Source organism: Corvus brachyrhynchos, unplaced genomic scaffold, assembly GCF_000691975.1.
Source record: "Corvus brachyrhynchos isolate BGI_N302 unplaced genomic scaffold, ASM69197v1 scaffold126, whole genome shotgun sequence".
NCBI lineage: Eukaryota > Metazoa > Chordata > Aves > Passeriformes > Corvidae > Corvus > Corvus brachyrhynchos.
In genome coordinates this window covers 430,814-445,704 of record NW_008239283.1, presented here as the reverse complement: position 1 = coordinate 445,704, position 14,891 = coordinate 430,814, and the positions used below count along the sequence as shown (strand labels likewise).

The 14,891-nt window shown below is 40.6% G+C and overlaps 2 long non-coding RNA genes across 2 annotated transcripts in view; one reads left to right on the top strand and one right to left on the bottom strand.

The window, feature by feature from the left end:
- The window catches only part of LOC108448163, a 242,647-nt gene that overhangs the window by 74,723 nt on the left and 153,033 nt on the right, over positions 1–14,891 (bottom strand). The gene's annotated exons all lie outside the window — the stretch shown is intronic.
- LOC108448165 overlaps positions 11,227–14,891 on the top strand; it is a 14,440-nt gene continuing 10,775 nt past the window's right edge. The window contains exon 1 of the long non-coding RNA XR_001863961.1: positions 11,227–12,140. This is a non-coding gene — a long non-coding RNA (uncharacterized LOC108448165). The remainder of the gene's footprint in view (positions 12,141–14,891) is intronic.

Here is a 14,891-nt window from a genome sequence, read left to right as displayed (position 1 = left end):
GCTCTCCAGAACACATTCTGTAAACCAAGATAGAACCATCCAGGGGAAGGTTCCTTGGGGAGGGGGGCTCACTCGAGCCTCTCATTGGGGAATCTTTGATAGATCTGCTAATTAGTAACACCTCTAATGTGATACCAGATCTTTTGTGTGGTAGGCATTGCGGTGGGCATTTCAATGCATTCGACCTGGATGTGTGCACCTAAGGATCCTTAAAATAAATACCAAGGTAAAATCCCTTTTTCCCTTCTAACCGTGTTTGGCTCTTGATTTTAAGACCAGGAAAAGGCATCAACAGGACAAGGGGGAATGGCTTCAAAGTGAGACAGGACAGGTTTAGATTTGATATTGGGAAGAATTTCTTGTCTGTGAGTGTGGGGAGGCCCTGGCACAGGGTGCCCAGAGAAGCTGTGGCTGCCCCTGGATCCGTGGAAGTGTCCAAGGCCAGGCTGGACAAGGCTTGGAACACCCTGGGACAGTGGAAGGTGTCCCTGCCCATGGCAGGGGGTTGGGACAAGATGATCTTTCAATCCAAGCCATTCAATGATTCTATGAGAATTTGATCTGTGGACTCTGCACTACATTGTGTCTTCCTTGGCTCTAGATGGGAGAGCTAAAACACTTGAACAAGACACAGTGGTAGTGATCTTCTTGATTTAGGGTCCCTCAGAACCTTAAAGCAAATCTTGCTCCAAAGCTGCCTATGGTTCAGAGCTGGACCAATATCAAGCCCTTCCAAAACAGATACATTCATATTTTCAGTGCATTTGTGGATGGCTGCACGAAGGTGTTAATCCCCTATGTACAGCCATTAGCAAGGAATTCATTATTCTGCCCACTGAGTTATCCCTCTATTAAACGTTAGGAAGAATTAGCCTAATATTTACTGTCAGCTATTTGTTATGTTAAAGAGGTCTTTGCCAAATCTCCAGCACCTCCACCACATGCACAAAATCATACTTTAAATGAAGTAATTCTGAATTAAACAAGTGTGCTAGTACCACTAGTGGGATTTATAGTAACCAATAACAGTCTAAGAATGTATTTCACAGATTGCTTCTTTATATTGCAAAATTAATAGAGTTTTATATCTGAAGAAACAAATCTGCACATTAAAAATCAATGTTGCTCATGATACACACTTGGTATTATTTCTGGGAATGCTACAGCTGGCATGCACAGCCTAGTTAAAATATTATAATTTACTTGACTGCATGCATAGTCGATTTGCAGTCAAAACTGCCACTTACTACATGGGAGGAAAAACAATGACTTCCATGCTACTGCAAACATCAAAGGTAGCTTTTGCACTACTCCCCCTCAAAACCTCCTGGGAAAAGCCCTGACTCATAAGCTTTCCACTGGTTACTGGAGTGCTTCTTAGGTTTGAGGAAGAAGAAAAAAAAAAAAAATCATATTTTGCTACAGTACCTCCACTGAAAAATCCTCAACAAGCAGAATGGATTGAAAAATTCAAGCATGACTAAAAAGTACATTCCCCACTAGTCAGTGAATTTTGCTCCCTATTTGTCACTGCCACCTTGGAGAGCGGTGAGCATTAATAATGCATGGGTGCTAGGAATGTATTAGCAACTAACCTTGCGAAGAAAATCAACTGGGGACCCAGAAGAGCTGTTAAAAAAAAAGAAAAAAAAAAAGGGAAAAAAAGGAAAAAAAGAAAAAAGAAACAAAGTCAGAGCTCTCCAGTATCCTCTTATTTATTGAAGAGATTTTGGGAGCAGTGTCAGGGATGGCGGGCACTATGTATCACTGCGAGCTCAGGATGGAAGTCTCTGCAACAGGGTCGTAATTGAGTTCATTGATCACATTCAGTAGCAGACCCACCCCCACCCACGGAGCTCCCCAGCACTGGCCACTCTCCAGCACAAGAAATACCCCAGAGGACCGAGGATATTTATGCAAAGTGGTGGTTGGAGCAGAAATATCTTTATTAAATGTGTTTTTAAGGAAAGCCTTCATTCTGCTGTTACTGGCTTTGCGGTTACTTTGCATATGTTAATCATGATCAACTTTTCCTGGGAACTGATCAGCACAGCACATTTGCCAACCAATATTTTCCAGGATAGGGCCAGTGAGGTGGATGGAAAAACCTTTCCCTTCTCCTGCTTCTACAACTGCACCATCCTGATCATGAGGCTACCACCACAGCCATTCAAACATGGTTATTCCCATCTTTTATTTTATGGTGACATGATAACATACGGATTTTATTCTCATTCTGAAACTCTTCAGTCCTCTCAAATCCAAGTACCCAAAGATATCCAGTACCCAAAGAAAATATTCTGCTTCCTAGAATAAAACAGCCCTACCCTTGCACTTCTCTAGTTCGAAACAATTTGTACAGGAAGCTGCTCTATCCTGCTGTTACACTTGGCAGTAATGGTTCCAGTTACATATTTATGTCCTGCCATCTCCTTTTAATATATATTGTTTATATTCCAAGGCCTTTTTTCTGCTTTAACAATCATTACAAGTTTTACATGGAATATAGTTGCCTTTTGTGTTATTAGCCAAAACAAATATTGTGTTTAAATCCACCTTATTGATTCACATTCTCAATGAATGTATCCAGCTTGCCAATGGAATGGGGAGATAGAGAGGAACAGTCCTACATTCTGCAAAAAAAGGGAAAATAACATGGTTTTCTTTTCCCCTTCTGCTGGAAAAATGGACAAAAAAACTGTCCTCCACTTTCCCTCATCAAGGCAAAAATGGCCCAGAATTTTCTGTGTGGATCCATCCTCCTCCTCCTGAAATAATCAGAATGACCTGATGCTCCAAGCTAAGCTATTTGCTTTGCAACTCGTCAGTTATATTTTTAGTTGCCCATTGCAGACCTTCATGCAGTTGATTCATTAAGCTCATTGTGACTCAATGCTGCATCCCAAATTCAAAGTTTGATATATACAATTTAATCTTTGGTCATTCTTTATTAAGATGTGCTTTGAATGAGCAGTTTTCCCCCAACACATGGATTGGGCCAACTCCCTAATTAAATGCTGCAGCCTGTGGATAAGCTGGAAACCTCACTGTGACACAATCCTCCTGCCTTTCACCTGCTTTCTTAATACTTATCAACTCATTCGTGCCATTCTTCTCATCTTTATTTGATGCTGACGACAAAATAAAGTTAAAAGACACCTGCTGGTTAGATAGATTTTACACTGAACATGCTTATACAGGCCTTTAGGAAAACTAGATTCTGGCATCCTAAGAGGATCACATGATTAAGATCTGAAGATTGAGAAGAGAATTGGTTCAGTACCAGTTTCTCATTCTCATTACAATTGTTCTCCAGAGAAATGAGCAATTTTTCACCATTGTTTTCTTGACACAACGGTCTTTGTTGAATTTTAGTGGGGGTTTTTTTTGCCATCTTTCTTTCTTTATCCCTTTTCCTTTTCTTCTTCCTTCCAAACCTCCCTAAGTACACCACAGTTGTTTAATTTTTGTTATGGAAATGATTAAAGTTTTATTTTGTTTCGGTTTGGTTTTTTTATCTCCCAGGAGTTTTTTAGGGTGCTAGTCACTCTGTAAATGAATGTAAAAATGCTTTTGTCAGATTAGCTTGCATATTAACTGGTAAAATGCTTGTTATTTTACTCTGATGTTACATTCACAACAGGATAACAGTTTTGATCCTGTTATGCAAAAATCTGCATTATAAATTAGAAGGCATATTTCACACTTTTTTATCTTGGGCAGATTCCTAATGCAGTCATTTGGTGCTAGGATGAAAAAATGGAGATAAGGCAACTTCCATTAGCTCAGCTCATGTTAGATTCAGTAGGCTCAGGCCACACGTGGTGACACCTTACTCATATGATCAGAATTTGGGTGATGTCTAACAACTCAAGAAATGCTGAGCTTCACAAACCCTATGCATAAAACCTGCCAGTGGAATGCAAAATATCTTGGGCTGAAGGGATTTTTGTAAGTTTGGTTGGGTTTTTTTTTTAAAGAAAAAAATGTCTTCAGCTAAACAAACTTATAATTATTAGTTACAGTGAGATCCTATTCGTTAGAGGTCCTGGCAATCTCAGAAACATCTTTCAACTGCAGCCTAATGTTTCGTAGTTAAAGGCAGTTTTTCAAGAGGAGAACATCTTTTCCTTTTTTCTGTTATTTATAAAGTTTCTAAGAAAACCTGAAATTAGTCAGACAAACTGCTTATGGAATTCCATTTTTATTTTTTCTAACAATATTAGCACTGCAAAGCTTCTCTAATTTTGCAGGTTTATAGATCATTATTATTAACAGTGCTGAGTTCATAAATCAGTGCCTGCTAAAGAAGTTTAAAATCACAGGTGAGTATCACAGGTGATTTTACTGTGCAAGTTTTAAAAGGTCTCTGAGTGAGAACCACCTTAAGAAGATATCCAATTTGCTTTCAGAAAAATATCTTATATCAACATACCCAGTACAATCTGATAGGACACAACAGGAATCATCCATCAACATGACAAGTTCAAAAGGGATGCTCCTATAAACTACACACACAGAGGAAGGGAGGTGTCTCCAGTGAGACAAGCAGGTTTTGGGAGGTTATGTTCAAAATGTTCACCCTGCACTCTCCTTTCCCAAAAAATAAAATGGACAGAAAAAAGCATTTCAACTCTTGAATTATTTTTGTTCTGTGTTTTATCACAATGAGCAGTAGATTCCCATGTTCACTTTCCATCTTTTTACCTCTCTGTCTCTGCCAAACTTGAGTCTGTTGCCCTATACACAACATTTTCAGCTCTGCTTTTGCACCTGAGCCTCAAAGGCTCAGGTCCTGCTGTGGGACTCAAACTTCCAGCCTCTGTGTTGATTCACATATATATTAAAAAATATATCATATTTTGAATTCCTGTGGCCTAAAGCAGTGCAAAGAGAATTCTCCTCTGTGTTTAAGGGAAGGACTGTAAGAGCCATACAGGCCTGTTTGTCATAGAAACTGGAATGGTTTGGATTAGAAGGGACCTTAAAGCTCATCCCATTCCACCCCTGCCATGGGCAGGGACACCTTCCACTGTCCCAGGCTGCTCCAAGCCCTGTCCAACCCGGCCTTGTGCACTGCCAGGGATCCAGGGGCAGCCACAGCTTCTCTGGACACCCTGTGCCAGGGCCTCCCCACTCTCACAGGGAAGAATTTCTTCCATAGATCCAACCTAAACCCCCTCTCTGTCAGCTTAAATCCATTTCACATTGCCCTATCACTCCATGCCCACATTTTCCAGAAAAAAACCCATGCGAGTACAGGAGAATGGTTTGGGAGGGGTGGACTTGAAGAGGGGAACAGACAGTCTGTAAGACTGTGGGGTAGGGGTGTGAATAAGGGTCGGTAGCCATAAAAGCAGATTTTTATCACTTTTACCAATGCATTTGCATGCACACACCACACAGACTAAGTTGTTCCTGTAGGAACAGGCACAGAAGTCCCCAGTCCCAGTTCCTGGTGTTGGAGTGGCCACTGCTGCCCTGCCCAGGCACAGCTCCTCAACAAGGGTACGTTCACCTAAGAGCCCAGCCAGAAAAAGCCTCGATAGAGCTCCTTCTCCTCCCTGTCTCTGAGCCTCCCTACCCTCACCCAGTGGAAAGACCCCAAATTACTGTGCTGGGATTTAAATCAAGGCTTTTACACCCTGCCTGCAGTGTCCCAGCTACACACACAGAAATTAATTGATAAGAAGGGGGGAAAAACCCCCAAAATTTAAAACATTTCAAACAGCATAGCGTGAACCCATTATCAAATATGCACTCTGTCCTGAGACAGAGTCAAAACACACAACACTCTTTTTTCTCTTGACCTTGCAAAATCTTGCCATAGCCATTACAAGCTCCAGCCAATTTTTTTCTTTTTTCTTTTTTTTTTTTTCTGTAGAAATGGAATTTACAGATTACAAAAATGGTTTGCTCAAGTCATCACCATCCCTTTGAACTCTGAGGCCATTTGAATTTGATCCTGACCAGGCTGACCATAAACCATTCTGTCTGGATAATAGAGGAAATGGAACAGTTTGTCTTGAGGAACCTTATAATAAACTGGAGCTCAGTAGTTATGAATTAAAACTAAAATAGCTAAAAAAAAAAAAAATTATCATATGTATCCGTGTGTGTGTGCTTTACATATGTGTACATACACTCACATAAATACACACACCACCTGATGCCAACAGAAGTGAATGAGTGAAGAGCACTGGCAATGTTAAGATTATTTTTTAAATTAACAAACTTCATCTACTTGTTCATATTTTTATCCTATTAATAAAATATTGCTCATTTAGATGAGCTTGATAAATAAAACCCTCTAAATCTTCTGTTCACAATTCACTATAATCTATGAACAAACTCTGTGCAGTAGTCACAAATAATAAAGCTCCAAAGTATATTTTATTTGGATTTTAAAGTTTTGCAATGTGTTTTTCACAAAATCATTGAAGAGTGCATCTTTCATCCCAAACAAGAAATGTGGAGTCAGGTCCATTAAAGCAGCCAAAAATCTGAGTTTGGGGATAGATTCAGATGCCTAAGCCTAAACTTTGGTCCTTGGATGCAGAGGTGGCTTCTCAACACAGCTTTAGCAAGATGAAGTTGTGAATTCAGAGGCAGAGAGTTTGAAAAATTGGGTATGATCTGGTTTAAGGGCTCAGGGCTGTGCACTGAGTGCCTGAAGGATGAGTAGAACTGGGCTAGGACTCTTTCAGTCAGTATTTCCCATCTTTTTTACCTGCAGACAGATCATTTTTCAGCAGAACGACGATTTCAGCCTTTTGGAAGCTTTGATTTTTTCATATGTACGTGCTGTACGAGGAGCTGGGCAGAGATTGTGGCCCCTTGGTGGCCAAATCCCTAAATTCAGTGATATTTCAGCCAGCCATGGCTAACAGGACAAATTTCAACCTTTTGAGACAGTTAAGGTTAAAAGGAGTCCTGAGGACAAGAGCTGGGAGAAACCAGGTGGAGCCAAGTGAGCAAAGTTAAACCCTTCAGCTCCTGCAGGGCTAATTGTGAAAAATGTCGAGTGGCATCATTTGCCAAAGAGAGATTTTTAAGCCTTTCCAGCTCTCCAACTTGCTGCACATCAGAGGAAATTAAAAGCAAATAAAAAACAACCACCAAAACTGTGTGTGTCCCAAAGCAGAGAGCCAGAGTCCACCAAAAACAGTGATCCATCAAAGGAGACGACTGCTAACCAAAGGCACAGTCAGAGGCTCCCAGGCAGCTCTCAGCCCACTGCTGTTTCCCAGATTTCCCAGTAACCACAGAGTTCCTGGAGCTTGGGTACAGCACACAGAAATGCCCAGTGGCTGCACAGCACATTGTAAAACATCTTGGTTTAGTCCCTGCTTGGAGGTGATGATGAGAATAGAAGAACTGAGTCACTGAAGCCTAGAGAGAAGAGCTGGAACAACCAAAAACTTGGGTGATTTGGGGTTGTTTTTCTTTCTTCTGCAAGAAATAACCTCAAGAATCTTCTGCAAGATTTTTCTCTGCTGTCATTCATTGCCCAGCGTCATTCAAGCCCTGCATACATGTGACCACGAGTTTATGAATGAAAAAGTATCTGAATCCGAAGGATTGCACAAAATTAACAGATGATCAATGTCTGAAAATTTGGGCAGGGTGTGCATTATTCATTAATTGCCTTTTTATTTGATTATTCACCAAGAACTATTAATTATTTCCCTCTTTAAAAAAGCTTCAATGATCTAATCAAGAAGAGAGGGGGTAAATATCATATGTCCTAGGAGACCAATAGTGTACACTAAAAACCAAGGTTGAATTGGAAATAGTCAAAATGGAAAACAAGTGAACACCTACAGCTACTGCTTGTGAAGCATCTAAAAATATCTGGGTATTCACAGAAATCAGGAATGGTTCCCAAATATAAAAAGTGTTTACCAGAAAATGGTGCATAATGAGAAATTTAACCAGCTTTAATTCAGCAGTGATCCAAGGAGTTCTCTGATTCAGAAAATGGCAATTTGAGCAAAGAGATGTTTGAAGACTGAGCAAGACTATTTTGACAAGGAGTATCAGGAAAGGAGCAGAATTTAGTATAAACTTAATCTCAGAATTTCAGAAATCTCAGCTGTCCTGAGTCCTGGGTTTCTGGGAATGAGACAAGGGGAGAGATGCGTTTCTGATAGAGGGAAAAGGTGGTTTCTGAGGCATCCAGAAGCTGATTCTAATCCTCACTTTAATTAAAAGGGAGCAAGTTCTTCACACTGCATCTGCTAGGCTTCTCTGGCACGACCAGCTGCTCCTCCTTCCGACTTCCATCAGCACAAGGATTCTCCCAGTGCCAAGAGGAGACCAAGGGGGAGGGCGAGAGGCAGAGAAAGGACTGTTTTCATTCCAAACTGAAGCTTTTTATAAACTTCAAATATTGCAACTTTTTCCTTCAGCTCCTCAGAAACAATCTCACTCCGAGCGTCTGCACATAACCACAATTCACAGCATTCCATAAAACCTCATTTCCAGACCTCTAAACAGGGTTGGCTTTTTTTTTTTTAAGTTAACAGAACTAAGCCTAACGTGTCTAACGATACAAGATCTCATGAAAAACCAATATTGTTGCAACACACGATTTGAATTTTCTTGCAGACAATACTTACCAGGTAGCTAACAACATTCTATGCTGGGAAATAACAACAAAACTTTCCTAAAGTTAAAAAAAAAAAATCCCAGCTATAATCTTCTATAATTCAGTACAGAAGACATTGGACCAAGGAAATTCTCCTTGGCAAACTAAGCTGTGATTAAAGGTAGTCACTGGTACTTGTGATCATTTCCTAACCTTGAGATTGAACTGTACTCCAAGCTGAGTTTTTTGGTAACCTAGTAGTTTATGGTTAGGACAAATCTTGATAGCAATCCAAAGTCTTCCTGAAACACACAAGTGGCTCACTTTCCCTAGCAGAAAATTGAATTCAGATACAAGTTTTCTGTCAGACCTCTACAGAAACAAAATGCATCGTGAAAATCTACACACGGGACTAAGATGATTGTCACACACACACACAATAGCAAAGAGGTTGCTCCATAAAAAATATTTTCTCCCCAAATTGCAGTCCACTTAATATTAAAAGATTGGCAAAGGACCATAATATTCTAGCATTTCTAGAATCAAGCATCTTTACTTTTCCAACATTTATAACTTCTTCTTAATTGGCCAGAAATCCTCTTCCTTTCACTGACAAACACTGTCGCTCTTCCCTGCAAATTATCACGACAAGATACCAGCACAGGCACAGAAATCCTCTCTGTTCCTAACCACAGTGACAACGTTTCATGGAAAAGTGAAAGTATTTTACTTGCCTGCCCCTTCCCCTGCCCAAAACCACCCCAAACCAGCACTTCCTTATGGCAGCCAGATCAAAAGGATTTTTTTATCATTGATAAAATCATCGTTCTACAGGACATGGCTGATATGAAGACATGAGAGCTCCCCAACAGATTTCCCGTGGAGTCCTGATCCCTCCTTGGTGAACAAACAGGGATTGCGTATGTTCAGTGTCTCCCTGTGCCAGGGTGATGGGGGGTGTTAGACACCGTGCCTCTGCTCAGATCTGCTGTCAGATGGACTTCCACAGGACAAAGGGAAACATCTCCCATGGGAGAAGTTGGTGGAAGACCTAAAGCAGCAGAGCTGACAAGGTAAAACACGCCTTCACAATGCTTACAGAAAAACATAATTTAAGATTGCTTTAAGAATTCTATTTAATGTCACTTTATATCTAATTAATCTAATACAGTTTTGTCACTGTTTTCTATTCTCACACAAATTCCTCTTTTTGCTCCCCTATTGTCTCTTTATGTAAGCCATGTCTCCCAGGCAGGGATAGGAACGTCACGTGGAGCTGCAAGAGGCAGGCCGGGTGAAATGAAGAGTCAGACTGCACACTGCATCCCACTAATTCACATTCAATTTCCCAGAGCACATTAAAGAAGAGCAGAGTCAGAGCAGGGCTCTTGGTGCCTCCCAGCAGAGGCTCTTCCCCACAGAGGGGTAATTGGCATCAGTCTCTCTCTGCTTACTCTCATATTAAAAGTAATAAATGTGTCAGAGCTTCTTCACTCACCGTGCCAACGACAAGAGCAAAATCTAAAAGAATTTAAAGGTCTTACTTAACATCACGGTCATCTTTGTGTTTTCCTGTCCAGATGATGGAGGGAAACACGTTTTTTTTTCTGCAGGGTAGGAGATGTGATAAGTTTTTTGTGGGAGGGAATTGAGTTTGAGTTTGCAGAAGTAGCCTACAAGCAAAAAAATAGTGTCATAATGTTCAGCCAAAAAAACCCAAACAACCCTCACCAAAAAACACACCCCAAAAAAAGCTAAACACCCACCCCCCACCAGTGTGGGAAAAAAAATTTAAAAAACAGAAAAAAATCCGTCATACAGAAAGAAACTTTCTTGAAAAGAAGCCTTGCTAAGAAATGATGTCCAGCCTCAGTGGAAAGAGGTGTATTTTCCTCCAGAAGAATGGGAAGTTGATGTTTTCCCCCAGTTGATTTTCTCCACATGGTGACCTGGACCCTGTGGCTCAGGGAGGGAAGGCTGGTGAATAAATCTCGATGTGCTTCAAGATCCAAGCAGAGACATCAGAAGAGACACTGACCTCACACCTCAGTGACAGGGATGTAGTAAAAAGAGGGAGAGTGACTTTTTCCAGAGGCAGATAGTGACAGGTCAGGGGGATGATTTTAAACTAAAAAAGAGATTTGGATTTGGAATTAGAGAGAAGTTCTTCACTCAGAAGAGTTCTGAGGCTCTGGCACAGGTTGTCCAGAGAAGCTGTTGCTTGAAAGTGTCCAAGGCCAGGCTGGATGGATCTTGGAGCACCCTGGGATAGTGGAAGGTGTCCCTGCCCATGGCAGGGGCTGGAACGAGATGGGCTTTACGGTCCCTTCCACCCAAACCACTCTGGAATTCCATGATTTTAGGAGATGCATTTTTTTGGAGAACAACTTGCTTGACCATTACCTGGCACTCTTGGTCTTTTCATCCCAAATTCACAGAAGCTAAACTCCTAAAAAAGTTACATTTTCTGCCTGGTAAAATCTCAATAGTTACAGCACATGCTGAAAATGAAGGACAACTTGAGCAGGACAGGGCAAACTACAGCAGCTGAGGGGTCTGAGGTGGCACCCAAGGTGGAATGTGCTGGCAGCCAGGCTGCAGTTGAGCCTCCCAGCCTCATCTTGCTTTGTCTGAATCCTGGGATGCTGCAGTTTTGCCTTTGCCAGCTGAGGAGCACCTCAGCCCTTGCTGCATCACAGCTTTTGGCTCATTCCCAGCTGGTGGCTGCTGTGATTATTCCACACGCCATGACCAGCAAATGCGAACTGTTTTACATCCCCTCTGCTTCCCCTGCCTTGTGCTAAATGCAATTTCTGGTCCCTGTGAAAGCAATAGCAACTGCCTACACAGTGAACACTGTCATGAATCAAGACCTGGGTAACAAAGAAGTCCTCACCTCTCCTGAACCACTCTCAAACCAGGTATAAGGTACCAGTATAAAGCATCGACACAAAAATCTCCGTGACAAAAGAAACTTCCCACACAGCACCTCTTTCTGTGGGCCCAGCTCCCCACTGACTCCCCTGCCCAAGAGAGCACCGTGCCCCAAGCACCAGCCCCTAATTTCTGGCTGCACAGAATTCCTTCCCAGATGCACATATCAAACCTCTCCAGAACAGCCCCTGCCAGTGCTGTATCTAACCCCTCTCCAACCCTTTCATTTCTGCAGAATGATGAATGTACAGAAGATGCCGAATTTCCCCTTTGGTTTAACAACCCTACCCCTGCCTGTTGCTGCAGTGCTGGAAGAGCTGATGTGCTCCATCCCTGCAGTGTGCTCCTGTTAGCCAGAGAAATAACAATAATTTACACCCAACTCACACACTTTTTCGGTATTTCTGCGAGCAATCCAGAGGCGACAGGAACAAATTGATGGAGACAGAAATGGGAGAATCCCACCCTGTCAGAAGATGAATGAGCTGAGCTTGCATGATGTGAACCATGGCTGACAGAAGCGAGGGGGAATCAAAGAGTGAGCAACTTTTGACAACACACGCTTCACAGCTCTGACCACTGAGGATCTACATGATTATCTCCAGACAAAATAACTGTGAGTAAAAGGCTTACATACACTTAAATTAAACACAGCAGGGTTTTAGTAATCTCTGTTTGCATTTTACTTTCTGTTAAGAAGGAAATTGCTTGGACTGGGAACATTTCATTTAATGGCATTTTTAGTTACCTTTTGTACTTCTAATGCCATAGTCTAAATTCACCCCAAATTACCCAGGAAGGCAAAAGAAACTTTTGTCCTTTATTTTTAATTGCCGTAGCTTCCTTACCAATTTTACTAAATTAAATGTGTTTTAAAACATCACCGTATTTGAAACCTAATTATCCCAATCTCTGAATGAAGAATAGCTAACAATACAAACCCCATTTATGTAATTTATTTTGCAAAGGAAAATAAATGGAATGCAGTTGCAGTAATGATATACATGTTTGCAATTCCACCCTGCTTTCTTCTCTTCCCCACAACAACTTAGGAAAGCTGCATCTCTTTTTTTTTTTTTTTTTTTTAAACAGATGCTTTAAAAGCATCTCTGCTGTGGCATTTGCTGTATCTGTAGAATGAGGGAAACTCTGCATAATGTCATGTTCTCTCTAAGTGGCATGAAGGGCTTTTGTTTTGTGTGGTGGGTTGGTTTTTTGTTGGGTTTTTTTTTTCTGTTGTAGCTGGTCATGAATGAGGATTATGGCCTGTCGCCCACAATAAGTCATGAATGAAGATCATGGCTGGTAATTGTGATGTGTAAAATAAAAAGAGTGGGAGACGCAGGGCTGAGATGCTCTGGGTGTTCAATCATTATTCAATGCTCCCCAGCCAAGTGGAGCTTAATCTTTTCAGACCACCTAGTCCTGAGAACTTAAATTTGGGTTTTGTTGGATAAGCCACCATTTACTCACTGCATTTATCAATTACTTGCTGACTTCCCATTACTTCCAGCTGTATTAAGCTCTATCCCAGAGGAGAAAATTGCTCCCAACTGATGATCCCAGTGGTTAAAAGCAGGAACACAAGCAATCCTCACCCAAACAAATAAAACATGGAGAAAAGCATTATTAGAAGACTTCAATACTAGAGCAAGCAAAGGAAACTACTGGCATTTTGCACAGCAATCTTTCTCATCAGTCAAGAGAGTTTTGCTCAAATTTTCTTTTAGGCTCATAAAAAAATCCTCAGGATTTAATACAAAAAATAAAGGGCTATTAAAAAAAAAATAGTAATTTATAAAGGCAGTATAAATACTGTGAATTCAGTTCATATTTCCACTGCTTTGCTAGGAAGATGCCTTCAAGCTCAGTAGCCTGCTCGCTGTGAGTAAACACTGGGACATATGTGGTCAAACAATCCAAAATACTTGCTGAAGATTACTTTTACAAACAAGCCTGGGAAATTTGCTTTGCTGTTTTCTGTTGGGTCGTGTTATTTGCTCTCGGCAAGTGTTCAGATGGGCCCTGACTGGTTTATTCGGACAAATATTTGCAAGACCTTTTAAGTTTGGCCTAAACGTTTATTTGTTCAAAAAAAATCATATGAGGAAGGACTTTGTTATTCTTCATTCACTTGCCAGCCTTGTTATTGCTCATTTTTAAAGCAGTCAAACATCCAGTAAGAGAATGGAGACAATGCCCATGTGATTCTGATGACAAACTGTGTATTATAAACAATGACTGTAAAAACGATCAGTGCCTGAATGAGGCCAACACTTGTTTGCATAAACCATCCAGTAAATATTTAGAAATAACAAATACTTTCCTAGAAATCAGAATTGCTGTGTGAGCAAATCGCCAGCAAGAAGGAACACAAAACTTGTGTAATGTTTTGTTTGCCATGAAAAAATTGTACCACTTGTGTGCCTCAATATTTCAAGCAGAAAAACTGAACTCAAGCATTTCCTTATATCCCTTCCAGCACAAGTGGTTATTAGCAGCACTTCTAGCTAAGGATACTCCTTGGGATTCTTTAAAAGATACTTCTTAAATTAGGTAAATCACACAGCTATTGAGACTTGCTCTTGGGAAGCCTGAAATTCAAATTTTTGTTGTGTGTTTGGGTTTTTTCTTTTCTTTTTCAAATGTGTTTCCTTCCTTGTGCACATGTGCTACTCCTGCTACTTGCTCATATTTCTACATCAATTTTATCCTAGAAAAATCTTTAAACATCAATTTTAAAATTTAATTTTATTATTTCTAGGGGAAAGAAATAGCATTAAAATATTTAACACGTGGCCAGTGGATAGAAGGAAAATAAACACATCAGCTGAGGTATTCCAGCTTTCTTGGTGTCCCTTTATAGTCTCAAAAAGGGCAAAAATATCAACATCTACTTCATGAAACATAATAATGGTGACCAAAGTGTAACTTTAAAATGAGTTTGCCCATTAGCTGGGAAGCATTTATTTATGCAGTGCTGAGAGGAGCTGGAACTGAAAATATCCTTTCAGGTTCACAGACATTAAAGCACATTATTAGGAGCTGCGGCACACCAACACACAGGTATCACCCAATTTCATTACTACCTGGTTAATTAACCTGCTTAAAGTGTGAAAGCTGGCACCTTGTCATTACAATCCATGGGAATAACTAATGAGAAGCCATGAAATAATTTGTTTCTCAATTAAAAACCCTGAAAGAAGAGGTTTTGTCTCATTATTCCTCTTTCCTGTTATCACCTACGCAAAGCCAAGAAGATTTTGTAAAACTTAAATGCCTAAAAAAAAATACTCTCTGTAACCTCTCAGGAAACACTTCACAGATCTTTAATAAAATGTGGTGTTATCCAACACCAATAAGCAAG